The sequence below is a fragment of the Canis lupus genome, chromosome 17 (assembly GCF_048164855.1).
Source record: "Canis lupus baileyi chromosome 17, mCanLup2.hap1, whole genome shotgun sequence".
Classification (NCBI taxonomy): Eukaryota; Metazoa; Chordata; class Mammalia; order Carnivora; family Canidae; genus Canis; species Canis lupus.
Genome location: NC_132854.1, coordinates 52,352,103 through 52,373,016, shown reverse-complemented (window position 1 = coordinate 52,373,016; position 20,914 = coordinate 52,352,103). Strand labels below are relative to the sequence as shown.

At 41.8% G+C, this 20,914-nt stretch overlaps 1 protein-coding gene across 4 annotated transcripts in view; it reads left to right on the top strand.

The window, feature by feature from the left end:
• Nucleotides 1–20,914, top strand: part of VWA8 (von Willebrand factor A domain containing 8) — a 353,412-nt gene that overhangs the window by 282,660 nt on the left and 49,838 nt on the right. The window lies entirely within an intron of this gene.

Here is a 20,914-nt window from a genome sequence, read left to right as displayed (position 1 = left end):
GGAGGAAGGGAAGAGGCTGGAGCTTGTTGACCAATGTTAGGCACTTTATTTATTTATTTATTTATTTATTTATTTATTTATTTATTTATTTTTGTTAGGCACTTTCTATGCTTTCCTTCACTTACTCTTTGTAGCTCTCCATGAACTAGGTTAGGTGATGGTTTTTACAGATGAAGAAACAGAAGTTCATTATGTAATACACCCAATGTCCTGTGGCCAGTAAGTGGCACTATCAGATTTGTGCCACCAGAGCAGATACTAAGTTTGCCAGTTATGCTCAAGATTGCCTGATATAAAACTGATTCAAACCATATAGAAATACTATATTTTACTAACCTTCTGAAAACTATACTAGCCCTACTGATATTCATTGTTTTCTACAAATCTGATGTACAGTAAAAAGGAAAAAGCAGTTGCTTTTCAGAAATATTCCTTGCTTCCTTAAACTGCGATGGGCTTTATAAAACATTGACTTCTGTGACTTTCAAGAACACGTTTATTATTTAAAGCCAGTGTGATATAGTAAAATATCTAATAAACCTGGCTTTTGGAATAAAATGGACTGGGACTTGAATCCTAGCTCTACCACCTAAGAGCTATGTGACAATAAGTTGTTTAACATTCCCCAACCCTAGACTGCTGGTCTTCAAAGTAGAAATAATGCCTCACATGAAGAATTGTGAATATTAGACATAATATGTGTGAAGTAACTAGATTGTGAACGGCATGAGGGCAGGGATCATGGATGTATCATCCACATTCCCTTCCTAATGCATGGACAGCCACATGAGCATTCATCACTTGTACTCATTGAGTGAATGAGTAAGTGAATGCATGAATTCTCTTCAGCAACCAGATTAGGTAGTTTCTGTTGTTCAACTCCATACATACAAATCAGGAAAATTCTATAAGCTATTTTAACAAGAAGAAAAATGGCACACATTTTCATCTTTGCATTGTTTGATATGCCTTTCATTCTTCCAGATGTGCCCAGAAAAATATGATGTAAATGCAAAACTCACATTTAATATTACCTGATTTTAAAAGAAAAAATTTTAATCTAACAAGTGAACAAGTAAAGTGCATTAAAGTGAAAGTCCTGGGGCACCTGGGTGGTTCAGTTGGTTAAGCATCCGATTCTTGGTATCAGCTCAGGTCTTGATCTCAGGGTCATGACAAGCCCCACGTTGGGTTCCACACTGGGCATGGAGTCTACTTAAAATAATAATAATAATAATAATAATAATAATAATAATAATAATAATAGTGCAAATCCTAATTTGGGATTTGTAGGCAAAGAATGGCCTTTTCATTGGTACCCCTCACATTTTATTCTCATTTTTTAAAGGTATCCATTTCTCTCAAGTCTTGCTTGGAGCAGCTACATAGCTGGAAATGTTTTGAGTCCCTTTCATGTCACATCTTTTGCAGCTGAGAGCAAACATGTTTTCAGGAGCTCAGAAATAATCAAGTTTTCATTCCAGCTGCCAGAGCTATAAAAGAGGCCTGCTGCATTCTGGGCAGAGCGCTACATTAGGAAACATCAGTTTGGTATTTGTAATACTTGCAGCAATATTGAACTTCCTGTGTGAGGTCATGAATGAACAGCAGATCATGAGTGTTAGTATAAAAATTAGAGTGTTGAATTCTCATTCAACTTAAATTTCAGAAAATATCCTTGATTAAAATCCTGGGTCACTTTTTCCCAATGCTGATATTCACATGTTATGTATCTGGCACATCTCTACTGAAAAATGAATGTTTTATAGTAAGCAATACCTTTTTCACTCTCAGAAAGTAAAGCAGTGGTAACTATAGCTAACCTTATAACACTAACTGTGGCCAGGCTCTGTTCTAAGTGATTAGGTGTACTAATCCTTTTTAAACCCCACAGTGACCCTATGAGGTAGGTACCATGGTTATTTTCATTTTACAGATGAGGTACCTTATCCAGCTAATAAGTGTCAAGAGCCAGGGTTTGAACCCAAGCAGTCTGGTTCATGTCTTTGCTCTTAACTGCTACATTAGAAGATATTTTTGAGTAGCAGGAATGCATATCTTTATTAGGATTCATTTCTCTGACCATCCTAGAAAGGTACATAGGGGCAGGGCATACCACCTCCCTACACTCTGCTTTTGTCATGTGCAACATGCCTAGGTTTCATGTGTGGATTAGAGGCTGTTATGAGGAGATCCTACCAAAGAGCCCTCCAAGGGTTCTTCCAAGACTAAGGGAGGCTTCTTAGACTCTCAAGACTAAGTCTTTTTTTTCCCTTCCTGGGAAAAAGACACTTTAATATAATGGCACGATGAAAACATCTGAGTTAGTCAGCTATCACACTGAAATTCTTGTCTTTAAATTCCGATGAAGTCTATCTTTATGACCTTTCTAGCAAAGTGATTGGGTTTTACCTACAATAAAAAGGAAGAAAAGGAGATAGTAGATTCACTCCTTCACAGGTGCTTGTTTCTTAAGAGCTGCACTCATCAAAACTCACGTAAAACATTTCTTCATGGGATGGACAGTCCTACCAATGCCCCTACCAGCACACCTGGCCACTGTACACAAGCGGAAGAAGGCTTTCCCATAGGGGGGATGGATTGCAAGAGAGCCCTCTCTAGACAAACCAGTTAGGGAAAAAGAAAGAGCCTCTTTCTCTAGGCTATCCTCCCCGTGCCTGGTGCTAGTGACACATAGTGTGAACCTCATCCGCACTCACACTGCCTCAGCCAGGACAGCAGCTGCGCAGTTAGGGACACGCCAGCATTCTTTAAACTCTGTGCCTGTCTTGTCTCATCCAACAGTAATATATGCAAGCAACATTAGCTCCCTGAGCCCTGTCAACAATGAAAATAACCAGGGTGGAAGTGGCCCTTATAAGGAAACCAAGCTCCAGTCAATGAGAAGAAAGCCGCAGGGTTCACTCATTATTCATTCACTTAACAGCTGTTTGTTGAGGATCTACTATACTCGAGGCATTGTACCAGGTGCCAGCTATTCAAAGATGAAAAGTTCTGAATGTCTAGTCTTACTGTCAAGAACACAAAGTAGAGAATTAGGAATGTATGATGCCTGATAATGGCTGGGAGCCCAGGGAGGAAAGGTTCCAGATCAGGTGAAGAGATCCCTAAAACTCTAGAGAAGGGACAAAGCAGGGAACCAAAACAGATTCATGCAGGAGGAAACCAAACAGGGACCTGGTTACAAGAAGATGGATTCAGGGTAGGGGCTTGTTCACAAGGGAAAAGCCAGAAGGTCAGTGAGGATGTAAGGTGCAAAAAAGAGAAGAGACCCACGTGGCCAGAGCTGTCACATTGCCTTAGTCTAGAACCCATAGAATTAATTACCTTAAAAATCTGAAATTTGTCTATTAACCTTTTATCAAGAGGCCCTGGGAGAAACATGCCAGAAACTATCTGTGAATTTTGAAGGCTTCAAAAATTCAAAACTTCAAATTTTTTATTTTAAAATTTAAAAACGTCTGCATCCAACAAAATTGCTATTAATACGGACGTGGAATAAAGAGATCTTTACAGACAAATGTAGACAAACATGTACGTGTTCTTCTTTCAGATGGCAAGATGTATATAACCCAGTATTGCCTTTGGCAATTGCTGCCCAGAAACAGAGTTTAATTCAATACCCAAAAGGAGTTATAAAGTCCTCCAAGGGGCTGGGTTGTAATATGTATAACGCTCAGTTATTATAGGATGAATGATTGTATAATTCCACTTATGAGACTGAAATGGTGCCATTAATAATTACCCTGGGACAACAGGCACTAACTGGGACCGTCCCCACACAACGGACATGTGAGAAACTGGTTATTAGTCATATTATTTCCATTTGTTTTATTTTTTCTAGAATGCAGTTTTGTAGGATTCCTCTGGTATTTTGGAAATATAAATCCAGAACACATGATCAAATAAGACATATTTGCATACCAAGGAAATGTTTTATTCACTCCTCCACTTATGGTTTTTTTAATAAAAGTCTTCTTGGATTATAAACCTATAATGCATTCTAGAACACCACACCATATGAATACAAATTAGCATGGCTGGCTCACTAGCTAAGGTCCTGGTGTTGCCAGGGAGACATCACTCCCCATGGTCAGAATCTCTCTAGATTGATGGAAATTGCTTTCTTTTAGAAGTAAGAGAGCGTAAGAGCCATCTTAAAACCAATCATCAGAATCACAGCAGGACTGGCCCCTCGCTAGTAAATAGATGTTATAACTCTTTTCAAAAAAGCTGAGCTGGTACATATAAGGAAATTCAGAATTCCAGACAAACATGACCTTCTACGCATGATCCTAACCAGGTCCCCCAAACATTAAATTTCTAAAGTGATTTCAAAGTGAAATAATCTACCTGACTTTAGCTTGTAATTCTCTCAAAAACCTGGCATTTCTAAATGCTTTGAAACCTAATTGTTCATCATACAATTAAGATTTTAGTTTGAATTGGTTTTGTTTTATGAATATTTAAGATCACTTTTTTTTCTGAAAGAACTGTAAGATTTTTTTTTTTTAAGATTTTATTTATTTATTCATGAGAGACACAGAGAGGCAGAGACACAGGCAGAGGGAGAAGCAGGCCCTATGCAGGGAGCCTGACATGGGACTCGATCCCCAGGTCTCTAGGATCACGCCCTGGGCTAAAGGCAACACTAAACCATTGAGCCACCCGGGCTGCCCAAGAACTGTAATTCTTTTTTCTTTTTTTTTAAGATTTTATTTATTTATTCATGATAATCACACAGAGAGAGAGAAGCAGAGACACAGGCAGAGGGAGAAGCAGGCTTCATGCAGGGAGCCCGACATGGGACTCGATCCCGGGTATCCAGGATTACGCCCTGGGCCAAAGGCAAGTGCCAAACCGCTGCGCCACCCAGGGATCCCAAGAACTGTAATTCTTATTCTACTTGTACATTCGGTATATACTTTCCCCCAGAAAATGCCCCCCACCCTTTTATCCGTATCTTGTCTACAAGCAACATAACTCCCCTGCTATTCCTTCTTATCCTTTGTCTTCATTCAAGCTGGTGTTTGAAGGTTTTTTTAAAAATATGCATCTACACCTGGGAGGAAAGAATGAGAGTTCTTGAGGACAGAACGTGTGCTGTTGGATATTTGCACGTTGTTGATAAACCCAGGGGTTATCAGAGATCAGGACTATATAGAAGGACTTCTCAGACAGAGTCCCCTATTGCTTCCTCCAGCCTGTTCTTGTTTATCTTGTCCTCTTTGTTTTTGTAATTTTTTTCATGTTTTTTCTTATGTTTTTAATTAAGTTTTTTTATTTTAATTCCAGCATAATCAACATATGTCTTTTTCTTTTTAAACAGAATAAAGCAATTAATTGTTTGGATACTTTGCTTCAGTAAATTAAAAATATCACTTTTCCAAAAAATTCTAAGATTTTCATTATCATCAGAATGATCAACTGGATTAATTTATTAAGCCAGTAATAATTGCCACCAACCAATAGATAAATCCATAAGAAGCCTCAGACCCTGAAATCCAGTCTACCTTCTTTTTTGAATATAAACAAGACAGAAGGTCCAGTTTTAGCAGGGAGTAGCCAAATCACTAGATACAGCTCCTCTAGTGTGTTTTAAAATAGGCAGAAAACTAGAAGTAGAGATTTTTAACTAGCAAGCATATGAATTTTAAATCACTGAATTTGATCTCTTATATGTTTCAGTTAATCTACCAACACTTTGAATGGTTGCTTTTTCTTGCCACATTGATTTATTTTCCCTCGTAGTCAAGCCAGCTTTCAAGTTTAAAACATTCAGGTTTATTGAGCAAAGGGAGTATCCTTAAAAAATTCACTGCATCTTAGTTTATGTAAGTCTACCAGCAGGAGAATTTTATCACTCCCCAAGGGTGAGTATGAGCCATTTGGGTCTGGCTGCCTGTTAAACTATGCCTATTTATTTATGGTCTCTGTAACATGAGGGAGAGCAAAAGCTGGCTCCTGTGAGCATTCTTTAAGCCTGGACATGGCTTTGCCTCTGCTAAAAACACTGACATGAATAGACTCTGTCACAGACTCAAAGGTCACTTTTCCATTTTGTTCATATTGAGAAACAATTTAGATAATTATCTGTCTTTTGTACCTCAGAAGAATAGGAGCAGAGGGAGGGAGTTGTTTCATTTCCTTGAATTTTCTTTGCTAGCCTACATCGGGCTCTTGAAATTGTAAAATAGAGCGGAGATGTGGCCCACGTAAAGAGCACATCGCTTCCAAGCGTGGCCCACCCATTTGTTATGTTGCTGTTTCTGGAAATCCTTTGTTCTTACAGAGATACCTCACTTTATGCCATGAGAGTCTTCCTCGACATGTATAAGGCCAGTCTGTACAAATCAGATAACGTTTCCTCTTGGTTACATCACCATGCCTTCCAACATGTATTGGAAGGCACACTGTACAGTTAAGCTATGGACTGTGAGCTTTTGCCTTTTCAATCCTCAAAGATTGAAAATCCTCAAAGAGGTTGGCAGGTGGATAGGCACACACGAGTTGTCAGACTGTTATGGCACAGAGGACAGTTTGGAGAAGGAGTACTGTGAGACCCCAAAGGAATAGAAGCATCATTTGTTTGGGAAATTCAAAAGCATCTTCTAGAAAGTATCATTTGCAGAATGGCCCTCTTCATGGCCAGATACTTGCAGTTTGTCCAAATTAAAGCTTTAGATTTCACTAATGCAGCCTCCTTATCATTTTCTCCACAACCAACATAGCTAATACTTAATCTCCAAACAGATGGTTATACGCCACAAAACTTCCATTTAAAGGAATATGTTTGGAAATTTTAAAATTCTTTTGAGATGGGAAAAAAGTCTTTTCGGCCTAATCTCCATAATGACTTTCATACAGCCTCTACTTTCTTTATACATCAAGCAACTCTTTCTCATGCTCTCACACAATACTCTAGTCTTGTGCTTCCAAAATAAAATGGAAGCTACCAGAATGCAGCCCTTCCAACTTCCCAAGCCCTAAGGGGCAAGCCCATCCACAGCAGGACTAGCCTCCCCTCCTCTCTACAAAGGCCCGCCTCTCCTCCCACCTTCCCAGGCACTTAACCTCCATGCTGTTGACTCCTTTTTCTCAGGTATCTTCATTTGCTCTCCCTTCTGGGAGCATCAGCACTGAAACATGCTCTACTGTTTTCCCAGACCCCACAGGTCGCACTTTCTATTACTCAAACTCTACTCTAGATAACTCTAAGCCATTTCACAGGGAAGCCTCCTAAAAGAATCCTCTCCACACACTGACTCTGCTTCCAGACCACTGTTCATTCACACCTCCTCCTCGTATGAAATTCTAGCCCCACCTCCCCATCCAGAGAATTGCTCTTGCTAGAGTCCTAAGGACCCTCAACAGGTAGCTAAATTCCATGGGCCCTCCGCGGTCGTCACCTCATGTGGCCTTCCCTTGCTCTGAGCTCAGCACACTCTGTCGAAGCTCAGTCTTCCTTCGGCTTCATGATAACCACAGTCTCCCCCTGACTTTCCTCCTGCCTCTCGCCGCTTCCTCTCAGTCTCACCTGTTGATTCATTTCCCGGGCCACTGCCCTTTTCACTCTACATTCTCTTTCAAGGCGACTTCATTCCCTTCCATATTTGAGGTGGTTGGTGCTCAGAAAGAACCAGAGAAGTGGCAGGGGTTTATAAAAGTGCCTGTTAAAAAAATAGAATGAGCGAGCCCTTCCCTTCTTATTTAGTAAAATAACAATACATCTCTGCTGCCTCACATATTTGAATGGGACTTTACAGTTTTGGAAAGCATCTTTACACAGCCATGCACAGGCTTCAGAATGGGGGGGAAAAAACCAGATCAACCCCCCCTTCATTTTGTAGATGCAGAACTTGGAAGTCCAAAGCCAGGGAGTGCTTTTCCTAGAGTCACACAACTGCTTCTCGCCGTATTTGACCCTCACAGGAACTCCAGGAGGACATGTATACTTATTCCCATCCAAGAGATGGGAAAACTGTGGACCTGAAAGTTTGAATCTTGCTCACAGTTGCACAGCTCGTAGGTAGCAGGACTAGAACTCGGATCACTTCGTTTCTTAGCAGTGCCCCACACCACTTCTCTGCATTCCTAACATCGGTGCAGTTAAATTAATTAAATTAGATTTTCAAATGAGATTTCCTTTAAAAAGAGAGAGGCGGGCACACAACAACCGCCACACCTGCTAGTATAGCACGGCATGATGATGGGGAAGAGAGGCAGCGAGGGGGGTTTCACGTCATAGAAATCCTGAGTGTAAGTGTTTATCCATACTCAAAGACTGAGTTAGGTTGTTTGTTTGTTTGTTTGTTTATATGTATGTACTGATTAGCAGTGAACTGATTCCACAATTATAAATACATTTCTCCCTCTCCCTGATGATCTTCGGTGAAGGAGAATAAATGTAGGAGTGATCAGCCCTAACTCCTTTGGTTTTTGGGGTCTTCACGTGATGAACTTCTGGGTGCTCTGTTTAGTTCATCCTACTTAGATGGGCTCTAGGATGAGGTGTTGCATCGTCACAAGCCTCAGTGAATACGTGTTACGCAGGTAGATTATGCTGGGTGCTGGTGTGAGCCCAGCAAAGGGCTCCCCATGTCAACTATCATTTAACCCTCTTATTTTCAATTAAACACCCCTACTGCTGTTCTTTCTGCCTGAAATCTCCAGCCTCCAGCCTCCTGTACCAAGCAACTTTACACTTCCTTCAAGGTTCTTCTTGGGCGTTACCTCTTCTGGGAAACATTCCCTGATAGTGGTCCTGACACCCCGCCTTAAGAGCCCTTCCACTATATTCCACTTGCACATTGTACTTACCCCTGGCATAGCACCCCAACCCACTCTCTGCACTGATTAGTAAGAACAGATCCAGGGCACCTGGGTGGCTCAGGAGGTAAAGTGTCTGCCTTCGGCTCAGGTCATGATCCCAGCGTCCTGCGATCGAGCCCCCACATCAGGCTCCCTGCTCAGCGGGGCGCCTGCATCTCCCTCTCCCTCTACCATTCCCCCTGCTTGTGCTCTCTCGCTCTCTTTCTCTCTGCCAAATAAATAAAATCTTTATAAAAAATAAATAACAAGTCCACCTCCTTCTACACACCAATGAAAACTCCCTAGGGTACAGAACGGAATCATGGATCTTTGTATCCTTAGCATCTAGTAGAGGGTCCAGCTCCTGGTCTGTGCTTGCTGAAAACTACTACAGGCAGGTAGGCGGTCTGACAGGAAAGGATGAAAGGGAGGCAACTGGGGGGGATCCCTGGGTGGCTCAGCAGTTTAGCGCCTGCCTTTGGCCTAGGGCACGATCCTGGAGTCCCGGGATCGAGTCCTGCGTCGGCTCCCGGCATGGAGCCTGCTTCTCCCTCCTCCTGTATCTCTGCCCCTATCTCTCTCTCTCTCTCTCTCTGTCTAAAATAAATAAATAAATAAATAAATAAATAAATAAATAAATAATCTTTTAAAAAAAGAAAGGGTGGCAACCGAAGGTTCATCTAAGTTATATATGTACAGGGTTTTAAAATGAAATTCAAAAGACTTGTGGAGCACTGGGGGTGGCACAGTCAGTTAAGCATCCCAACTCTTTGCTTCAGCTTAGGCGGTGATCTCAAGATTGTGAGACAGAGCCCCATGTTGGACCCTGAGCTCAACAAGGAGTCTGCCTGGGACTGTCTCTCTCTCTGTCTTCCTCTGCCCCTCCATCCCATGCTCACCCACTCTCTCTCTCTAAAATAAGTAAAGCTTTTTAAAATAAATTTCAAAAGACTTGTTATGAGAAATGGTTCAGAGACAAACACTTTCAGCTCCTTTGCTGATTTTTTTTTTTTTTGCCCCTGTTATCTCTTACTAACAAGTTTCTGTTTCTTCATGATTTTCCATTTTAAGTATGATCTCTTCACTTGAACCATGGGTGTTCAAGGGTGGCACCCTTACACTTTCCCATGCCTACTCCATGACACTCAGTCGTACCTCCATACACCTGCTCTGTGACACATGCTTCCCACCACCCCCCAGCCAATTTGTGCTGGAATTCTGGTTAGACCAGCACTCAGGTTCCATATTATACTATGTTAAATGTTATTGACCGGAAGAACCATGTAGTGTACTTGAATTACCTTTCTGCCAGTCCCCCTTCATTTTCTGGGTAAAGAAAGCTAAGAGAAAATAGGTAACTTTAGCCAAAACCATTTTGCCTGTTAGTGCCAGAACCAGGGTTAAAAGCCAGCCTTCTAATTCCCAGTAATATGGTTTTTCCATGACATCAAGCTGCCTCTCAAAAAAAAAAAAAATTTTTTTTTTTGTTTTAAAATCTTAGTGAACCCATGTGAAGAAAAGCCAAGCGTTTATGTGACTCTATCAAAATATTCTTTACACTTAACTCTGGTTTTAGTCAAATTGATCCCTGGTGACAGCTTATATTTCCCGTAAACTAGAACTGAGATGAATGTAGATAAGGGCCCAAAGAAGGAACTTAGAACTAGAAAGAATTTCATCTGGTTTTTCATTTTGAAGATGAGAAGACTAAGGCCCAGAAAGGTTAAATGACTTGCTGAGTGTCACACAGGGAGTTTGTGGCCCCAAGGGGGCTGAAATTTCAGTCCAGCCTTCAGCCCGAGCTCAGCTGAGTACCCCATCCCCTTAGACTCCACTCAGGCACTCTTCTTTGTATAGAATCTCTCGTACACATACCTAAACCCATTCCCTACGTTAAACTTACTCATCCCCCAAAAATGACATTAAAGCATGTCAAGTTAAGTCAACAGCAGAGTATGAAGTGCATTTCTTAAAACCAGGGTTCCGTTAAGCTCCCTCGCCTGGCTGCACAACTAGAGCACCACACTGCATGAGGACCCAGAGTACAATGATGTCAGCAGAAGGAGACCGACAAGAAAACATTCCTGAGTGTCAAGAAGAATTAGTGTCACTACTAGTAAAAGACAGTGCCAGCACTGAGAAACCACAGAGAGCAGGACTGGCTGCCACCCCACTCACCCCAGTTCAGCCCCCAGACAGTCTCTGGAGGGTGCCTGGCCCCTCTCCCTTCTGAGTGATCCTCTTCATCACCTATGGCCCTGTGGCAGCACTCTTGGAAACACATACAGCTTCATGCTGCAGAGTCCCTGCTGCCTCCTGCCTTTGACCTCCAGGCTTCACAAGAATTAGCGCTGCTGGAGGGGGGGATCCTCAGATCTGGGGGCCCCAGAGCAAAGTGTGGGGAGAGAGGGGAACCACGGGAGGCAAATGCAGAGGGAATGTGCTGGGATGGTAGCCAAGGCTTTTGTCTTTGGGGGAGTCTGAGTTTCAGGGTGTAAAGGGGAGACTGTTGAGAAAAACTGGAAAACTAACACAAAGGAGAAGATGACAAACTCCTTTGTGTTTGCACAAGTCCCTAATGAATTAGAGTCATTATTAGGAACCATTTGTCTGTGTCTAATTACTTTGTAGCTCAGTGTCCATGATATGTGACCTAACCTATGTCCTATAACTGTGCCACAACGTCCTTAGAAAGTTTGACCCATTGGTATTGAGTGTTCTTAACCTGTTGCTCACATAGGAAGCACAACTACAGTTAAAAGAATGTTTCACAAAGCAAGATCCAGTAGAAGTCTTTTCTCCCACCCCAAAGCTTCTGCTTTGCACCTTGCCCCCCCTAAGTTCCAGGAGAGCAGTTAGCAGGTTTCTATATATTCTTGTGGCTTATGTACCTCGAGAGCCATCCTGCAGCTTTGAAATGACCACAGTGGCTGTGGCAAGTGCCGACGATGACACAAAGGTGCTATAACCTCGTCCTGCCCTCTGGATGTTCACGGCAGGGCATCCGTACCGGTAAACCTATCCGACTGCACATTTCCATATACCCCCGGTTGGGGTTCACAGAGTCACTGCAATGCTACTTATCACTTTAAGAAATACGGTTTTTTTAAAAAAATGTGTGTAGAGGTCCACACCTACATAAATGGAGTCTGATAAAAGTGTACATCACAGTTACTTAATGGCTGTGTTTTGCCCATGCTCCACGTGGGAGGCACACTCTCAGCCCATTTGAGCTAGTGCGGCAGCCTGGAATGTTCCCTCACAGAGTGAGCCTTGGAGCACAAACCATTAGTGCTCAGCTACTGAGCAATGCACCACTCTCTCTTAAGTGCACACTGCATATAGCTTATTTCTCTCTGGACTCTCTTTATGACGTTATTTTGCATCCTGATGACTACTTTTGACCCACAGTGGCTGTCAAAAGTGTGTGAGAATGTGGGCCCTGTTGCAAAGGAAGCAAGGAAGACGGTGCTGCCGGATGTTACAACATGGGTTCCACAGAAACTCCACGAACCTGAGGAAATGGTTAAGGAAGCGCAGGCTAAACATCGGTAGGCAACACTTTATAAACATTATTACAGCCTGAGATGATGAACCCATGATTGTATGAAGGATAAACTGGAAGAAGAGAGAGCCAGTGGCAGACTGATTTCAGTGAAAACAAAGAAAATGGAAACCCAGTTGCCAGTATGGGATGCCCTAGAGGAAGTATGCTGTGAGGAGCTGCCCAGCATTGATCCACTGAGCGTTTCTATTTTCAGAGGATTCCTATGTCAGGGGCATTTGTGTGGGTTGCAATCAGTGCTTCCAAGAATTTTTAGAATCTGGTTTGTATTAAAAGCCCCTGTTGCTTCCATCCACTCTAGTGGTACAAATGGCTTTTCTACCCATCCTTTCTTTTCCTTAGCTACGTAACACCTCAGAGAATTCTGTTGACGTGGAAGGCACAAGAGCTTTAAAAATTCCCAAATAGGTTTTACCTCTTAGAACACAAAAATTCAATATGAGACTGAAATCACCTGGCCGGGAAACATCACGAGAGATCATTTAGCTACAGTAATGATAAAAGGACATGACAGTAGCTATCCCTCGCCGGGTCCACCTCGTAATACAACACAACCAAAAGCATTTGCTCGCCAGCTTTGCTATAGCCGAGGTGGCCCTGCATTGTTGACCTTTTCCTTGCCTATGGAAGCCTCATGACCAGGCTGGAATTCACTCCAGTGTTGAATAGTAACCTTTGGAGGGCTCCTGAAAGTTAAAGAGGCAAAAATAGGGTTGACTAAATAAAGACCTGATGGTTTACCCCACTTCCACTGTCTGAATTCAATTAGCAGGTGTTTCTGGGGGAACACTGTAGAATACTGGATGTGCTTGCAAGTGGCAGCGGGGAGGGTGCATTTCTGTGCCAGGAAACTGTTGCCATGCCAATTATTTGTGGGTTTTTTAACATGTGTTTTTGACACTCACACATACACAATGATAACATTTGGTTTCCCATAAGGATTTGTTTGTAGGGCGCCTGGGTGGCTCAGTCGGTTAAGCGTCTGCCTTTGGCTCAGGTCATGATCCCAGGGTCCTGGGATAGAGTCCCACATTGGGCTCCCAGCTCAGTAGGGACTGCTTCTCCCTCTACCACTCCCTCCTATTTATGCTATCTCTCTCTCTTTATCTCTCTCTAAAATATATAAATCTTTTTTTAAAAAATATTTGTCTGTAATTATAGCCTCTTATCCCATGAGACATTCTCTTGATCCCATCCTCTATATTCCATTCTCACGTTTTCCAAAAGTCTTCTTCATCTTTTGTGTCTGTTTGAATTGAAGTAGAAGAAAGAGATGAATAAATACTCTAAGTAAATTAAGAGGTTGTTTTGGATGGATTCTGCAGCCTTGTAATTTTGTTGTGGACAGCCAAAGAGCTCTCTATGGGTCAGAGAGCAAGGAGGCCACTACCCACAGACTTGGAGGCCAGGAGGGGGAGTCATCCTGGCCCAGTGAAAGGATAGACCAGAAACTGAGCTGAGGCCTTGCAGGGATCAGAGTCAGGCAGAGGGAGGTGCAGGGTCAGGATTTAAGAACAACCCAGAGAGCCAATAGGGCCATGTGTTTCCTGCCTCTGTTGGGAGACGGCTCTCTGCTGACCCAGAGGCTGGGCCCTGCTGTGCTGTTTGCCAATTATGGGCTGGCAGGAAAGAGCCAGGAAGAGTCCTAGCAGACACCCAGCTGACAGCTCATTGTGGAGAGGTTTGTACACAGGATTAAACTCATATTCTGTTGTGAGCAGTCTCCCACATGTTCATTTAACATATTTATTAAACATCTATTATGTTTAAGGAGATGTGTGTAAGCCACTGTGCCACCTACTGCTGTCAGACAACAACATGTAAAGTAAAATTATAAACTGATACTTGGTCCCCCTTTTTAGCCCAAGTCTGTGAAATCTTTAAAGTGTCCTCTATTTTCATCAAATGGAGTATTTTTGTTGCATAATGATAGACTTAGTGAAGAGAATCATTTCAGTGAGAAAGTTCTTTGTCAGAACCTGTAAACTCAGATTAGAGAAATAACAAAGGATGTATACATAGGTATGTGTTCCAGAACATCGTATCACATAGAGGAAGGGAGGTGTTTTAGATTATAATTTCAAATGTTTAAAAATACTTAACCAAGCACATCACTTGTGCCGGAAAGCAAAATACATATGAGTTGCTAGGAGCATTCAAGCAGAAAGGAGGAGAGTAAGACAGTTTGGTTGAATCTGGGGAGATGCGCAAAGGGGTCCAGCTCAAAGTCAGGAGAGAAGGGCTGCTAGGTGACTTGAAGAAGCCCCTGAGGAAAGACGGGAACTTTTTCTATGCCAGAAGAGTCCACCCACTCCATCAGAGCAAGAGCTGCCACAAGACAGACCACAGACAGCTATTCTGCTTCTTACATGTAATACTACAATCGCCATAACGAGCATTTGTCTTCAGGGCCAGGGAGCAGACCAAGTACACACTCCCCATCCCCTGCCTCATCCTCTCCATCTGCCACTCTGTCTGCTTGCTTATTCCTAGACTTTCAAAGGAAAGACTTGATTTCTCGGTTAGTGTTAAAGGCACTTACAGTGTGAATGCCCTCTGGGCTTAATTACTTAGTATGAATGAACATCAGCCACAGTGTAATTTTTTAATATTAACGATCGAAAATGAGATCCTTTCCTACTTTGTAAAAATGAAGAGGGATTAAAGAGGGCAGGAGGCCATTGCATATTTGAAAGCAGATGTTGCCATCAGCCAGGGAAGACCTGAAGAGGAGAGTTGCATACTTGATGGTTTGCCAGCAGTCGAAATTGGGACACATGAAAGTACCTACAGACAAAGGTATTTTTGTCGTGCATTTCATTATAGAAGCTACATGTTACTTATGAAAACTGGATGAAGGTTTGCTTATTTTTTAACCAGCTGTCTTCATATGAAAGACCATCATTCCTAGGGACATATTCATGTGACTTTCATTGTAGCTATGAAAGAAATTTCTAATCTGTCACAGTGACCTCAGACAGAAATATGTTTTAGGCAGGTATGCTCAGTACCTTATTCTGGCCTGTATCACCCTATGCTGTGACTTTGTTCCCCTTTGTACAGTATTCTTCTAGAAGCAAAGATCCTGTTTCATGTATCTCTGTGTCCCAGTGAGTAGCAGATGTATCATAAACATACACAGGAATGTTGGAATAAGAGAATGAATAAGTTCATTCAGTTGCCTGCTAACCAATCAAGAAGATCGTAGGCTACCCTTAAGCAGTAGGATTTCTGTGCTGGAATTATGATGACAGTTTTGATGTCAAAAAATTCAAAGAATGTCTTCCTTTTAGAAATAGGACATCCTCCAAAAGGTCAACACAATAGCTTCAGCCCTGCTGCCTGTCATTCATCCTTCAACACGCAATTTTATTAATTTGCGTGCAATTGACTCCCAGTAGCAGAAAACCCAATTGACAGTAGCTTAAACTAGAAGGACATGTATTATTTGCTTATGTGGAAGATCAGAGTGAAGGGACTCCAGGGCTGGCTCAGCAGCTCCACAGTGCCAATGGGGACATAAGCTCCTCCATCCTTCCCTCTGCCACCTTCGTCTTGTTGCCAGACGGTTATCAGACGTAGGCTGCACCTCTATGCATCACACCCTCACCCTGTTTCCCAAAGCAGCAAGTGCATATGTGTTTCAGGGGAGGGCAGAGCAGTGCATCCAGGGCAGCAAGAGAGCTCTGGGAGGAAGATGTTTCCCAGAAACCTCCTGATGGACTCTCTCTTCCATCTCAGGCCACATCCTTTTGCCTAAACCAGTCACTGGCAAAGGGCAATGGGATGGCTCTGCTTAATTCCACTCAATAACGATGCATCTGACTTCTGTTTAAAAAGAAGCAAGAGGGTGTGGATGTTGGGTAGGCAACTAGAAATATCTGCTGCACCACACCTAGTCTCCAGCTGGAAAATGAGAATCAGCTATGTTGTCCAGTCATACCTCCAAGAGCTAACTTTTCTTCCAAAATTATATTCTGGCTATTTATATCATTTTATTGATGGTTTTTAAAAATCCTAACTTAAGGAGGATCCTAAAATATATGAGCTTTACCCAGAATTACAAGGCTTTGATGAGTCATGTCCCTTCCCTGCTCTGATTTTGGGTTGCTTTACTCCGGAACATTTTTATGAGTTATATTTTACAAGATCCATGTTTTTTCCATTTTAATTCATACGTAAGAGGATTCCTGGGATCACAGTTTCTAGGATTACGGCACACTTACCTAAAAGGAAGTAGATTGTGTCAGCCGTGAAAAACACAGAGGTCTCAGCGCATACATCACTTTGTATCAAAGGTTGTAAGGGTCCAGGGCGCCTGAGTGGTGTAGTCAGTATGTATCCAACTATTCACCTCTTGATTTTAGCCCAGTTGGTGATCTCAGGGTCATGGGATCAAGCCCCACGTCAGGGTCCACACTCAGCCTGAAATTGCTTAAGACTCACTTCCCCTCAACCCCCTCCCCCTAAAATAAATAAATCTTTTTTTTTTTTTTTTAAGTGGTAAAAGTCCATGATATTTGTGGTTTGGGGAGTATTTTGATCCATTTAAATGAATATAGTAGTATCTATTTCAGTAATTGGGACGACTTACTTAATCTCATTCTAGGTGAAACAAACCCTCAAAGGAAATGCATTCCAAATCCTCAAAGCATACTTCAAAGTATTCAGCAGTTTATCAACCTTTAGAATGACCAGTGGCTCATGTCTGTCTGTCCCCAGGAAACAAGCTTCCTCAAAGGATAGGCCTTCCCTAGTATCTGTTTCAGTTTCTCTCCTGGGTTGGACTGTCTTAGACTTCCTGCCTTGTACTTTTTATGAACCATTGTCAATTCATGTAGAAGATGCCCTAAAATGCCTTTGAAAACGCTTTGGCAGATGTACTAGAGAAATATCTTCCTGTGAGTATAGTGACATTCATAAAATGACACAAAATTAGATAAACTTCCCAAAATGTTTTTGTTTTGTTTTGTTTTGTTTTGTTTTGTTTTTAAGTAAGTGTCCTGGAATTCTGTGGTATGTATTTCTCTGGAATAAATCGGGTTTGGGCTGATGATTGTTTTTGTCAAGAATTTGTCAATTTTGAAACCTCTCTAGGCTCCCATTTGGGATTGACTTATGGCTGCCGTGTTGTTGGCAATGTAAGCAATGCCATTTCCCGGCAGATGGCCTGGGAAGACACAGGCGGCAAAGAACATACCAGTTCCTTTCTGCCCAGAAGTTTCATAGCCAATTTTCTGCTTCCCTGTTGGCCCATTGTAGGTGTCTTTGCAACTCCAAGAGCATGATTTCAGGGGTCATGGAAAGGGGCAATTTGAAAGGCTTCTTTTGTCTTGTGCCATCATTTTTAGTATTTGTTCTTAAAAATGATGCTCAGAATAGTTAGTCTTATAATGCTGTCATTGCTCAGACCATTTTTGGCACTTCATCTTTTAGGGTGGGCCTAAAGCAGAGTCACAACTCTTATCAGCAAACTAATCTTATTATTGTATAAATATACCTGTTTGGGGTAAAACCCCAAATTGATCACCTTATTCACCAGATTTGGAATCAGAGCATCCCAACAGTAGGTGGAATGGTAGAAATCATTCAGTTCAACCCCCTTAGTTCTTGATGAGAAAGTTGACGGCCAGAAAAGTTAATTGACTTGCCAAAGGGTACATAACGAGTTAGCAAATAGTTTATACAAGAAATCAACTCTAAGTATCCTTTGGTTGTTGATTAAAAATCAAATTTAGTTTTAACATTAAAAAAAATTTTTTTTATTTAGTTTTAACACATAGTTGCCACTATTAAAGATATTAAAGAAGTCTAAAGAATAGACTCCCCTAGAAGCCATCCAGAAGTGTTTCTGAGTGGTGACACGATTGTCATAAGTGCATCTTTTTAAAACCCTATATTATCATAGTAAATATATCTCCATTTGTAAGTTCCATTGTATTTGGAAAAGCCAACTAGACTATAGTTATAACTTTTATATAAGTTTCTTAAATTAGCAACAGAATAAAACCCTATCCTAGTTCTTAAACATTCCTTGTTTTTCTCATTTCTCAAGGAGAACATCTCGAGGATGCTACAAAGAGCTCCAGACAGTATCTGCTGGGCTGAGGCAAGCTTGTCCTTGTGCTGTGCAGTCCAGTGAAATAGCCACTACCCACATGTGGTTATTTAAATTTAAGTTTTAGTTAATAAGTAAAATTTAAAATTCAGGACCTCAAGTACTCAGTAGCCACAGCGGGCTATTAGCTACCATATAAGATACCATAAATGAAAACATTTCCATCAACACAGAAAATTTTATTGGTTAGTGCTGGTCTAGCCAGTATACATATTTTAATATTTTAATCTCTTACATTACCTCTGGAGAAGTTAGAAAGTGGTGACAAGTTCTGGAAAAGTTTATTTTTTTGTTTTTGGGGGTTTTGTGGTATTTTTAAAGATTTTATTTATTCATGAGACATACAGAGAGAGAGGCAGAGACATAGGCAGGGAGAGAAGCAGGCTCCCTGCAAGGAGCTGGACGCAGGACTTGACCCAGGACCCTGGGATCATGTCCTGAGCAGAAGGCAGATGCTCAACCACTGAGCCACCCAGGTGCCCCTGGAAAAGTTTTTTAAATGTTTATTTGTTCTCTAAATGTTTCTAGCTATTCTGCATAGTTTAATTTTAAAAAGGAGAAAATATTTATTTTCATCCATTTTTAGAACCTGATTATGTGAGTGGAATTCATATCAATTGTCATGTCCTGGTTGCTAAAATTTTCTTAAAGTATGCTAAAATTGTGGCCAAAACTCCGTTAATCTTGCCAAAGCTATTGGCAGACATCTCTCTATGATGTTGTAACATTTGAAATTAGTCTGGACATAGACAAGGCAAGTCATGTTGAATTCATTCTTTTTTTTTTTTAAAGATTTTATTTACTTATTCGTGAGAGACACAGAAGCAGAGACCCAGGCAGAGGGAGAAGCAGGCTTCCTGAAGGGAGCCAGATGCGGGACTCGATCCCAAGACCCCAGGATTACAACCTGAGCTGAAGGCAGACGCTCAACCACTGAGCCACCCAGGCGTCCCTGAATTCATTCTTTTTTTTTTTTTTTTAAGATTTATTTATTTATTTTTGATAGACAGAGAGAGAGAGAGAGAGAGAGAGAGAGGCAGAGACACAGGAGGAGGGAGAAGCAGGCTCCATGCCGGGAGCTCGATGTGGGACTCGATCCCGGGTCTCCAGGATCGTGCCCTGGGCCAAAGGCAGGCGCTAAACCGCTGAGCCACCCAGGGATCCCCCCCGAATTCATTCTTAATAGTCATTTCATTTGTAAAGATTCTAAATTACTTGCCCACCTTCATTAATTCAGCATCCAGAATGAAAGGGCAGGTGCTAACAGGGAATGGGTCGGCTCTAAAGACTGACCTGGCATCAGGCTTTGGGGCCATCTGCAAGCCTCCCTCCTCCACCCTAAGCAATTAGAGAGCAGTGACCTGTCCTCCGTGGCTTTTGCAGGCCCCATGGTACTTCACATGATGTCCTGCCAGTACATCTTCTAGAAGTCTTATTAGACAAATAAATGGATCTTGATCTGATCTGCCCTGGAAATCATTACATTTGACAGCAGGCTCATAGGATTCATGAAGTGGGACTCCTTCAAGTTGTTTTTTTTTTTTTTTTTTTTATGATAGTCACACAGAGAGAGAGAGAGAGAGAGAGAGAGAGAGGCAAAGACAGACAGAGGGAGAAGCAGGCTCCATGCACCGGGAGCCTGACGTGGGATTCGATCCCAGGTCTCCAGGATCGTGCCCTGGGCCAAAGGCAGGCGCTAAACCGCTGCGCCACCCAGGGATCCCCTTCAAGTTCTTTTTATTGTGGAGTGATATCTACTGAACTAACTTAGTAGGACTGGAATTCTTGGGTGATTATCAGTCATTTTGATGAATCTGTGCTGAATGAAATTAGGGACCATGAGCCACAGGCTCTCACGGAGGAGGGCTAAAACGCAGCTTCTTCTGTTTGCTGCTGCAGAAACAGTAAATCTGGTTTTAAAATAAAGATGAATTAGGAAAGCCTATTATGTTTTGTAAAACACCATAATAAAATTAGAGAGGGTTGGGAAAATGAATGAGGGGTTTTTCATGTCTGTGTGTAGGCCACTGAAGCACACATAGATACATTTCCTGTTTTTCTTTTCCATGTATTTTATACAAAGTATTTCTCAGAAGACTGGGATTTCTTTAAAAATTAATTTTCTTTGCAAACGTGTATCTGCCATTACTCGGCTGGAACAGCTGGGCAGTGATCCTTTTCATCCATCCAGAGCGTCAGTCTCCAGTGAGATCCACTTTCCCTGCGTCTGGTGGGTGTTGTGCCTTGTGTAAATGCCTGAGGCATGTCCTGCCCCAGGAGAATTCGGAAACTGTAACTCAGTCCAGTTTTTCTTTTTTTTTTTTTAAGGAAATTTTTTTAATTAAATGTTTGCTTCCCAACAAAATGGATATTAAATATGATGAAATTTTTTTTTTTTT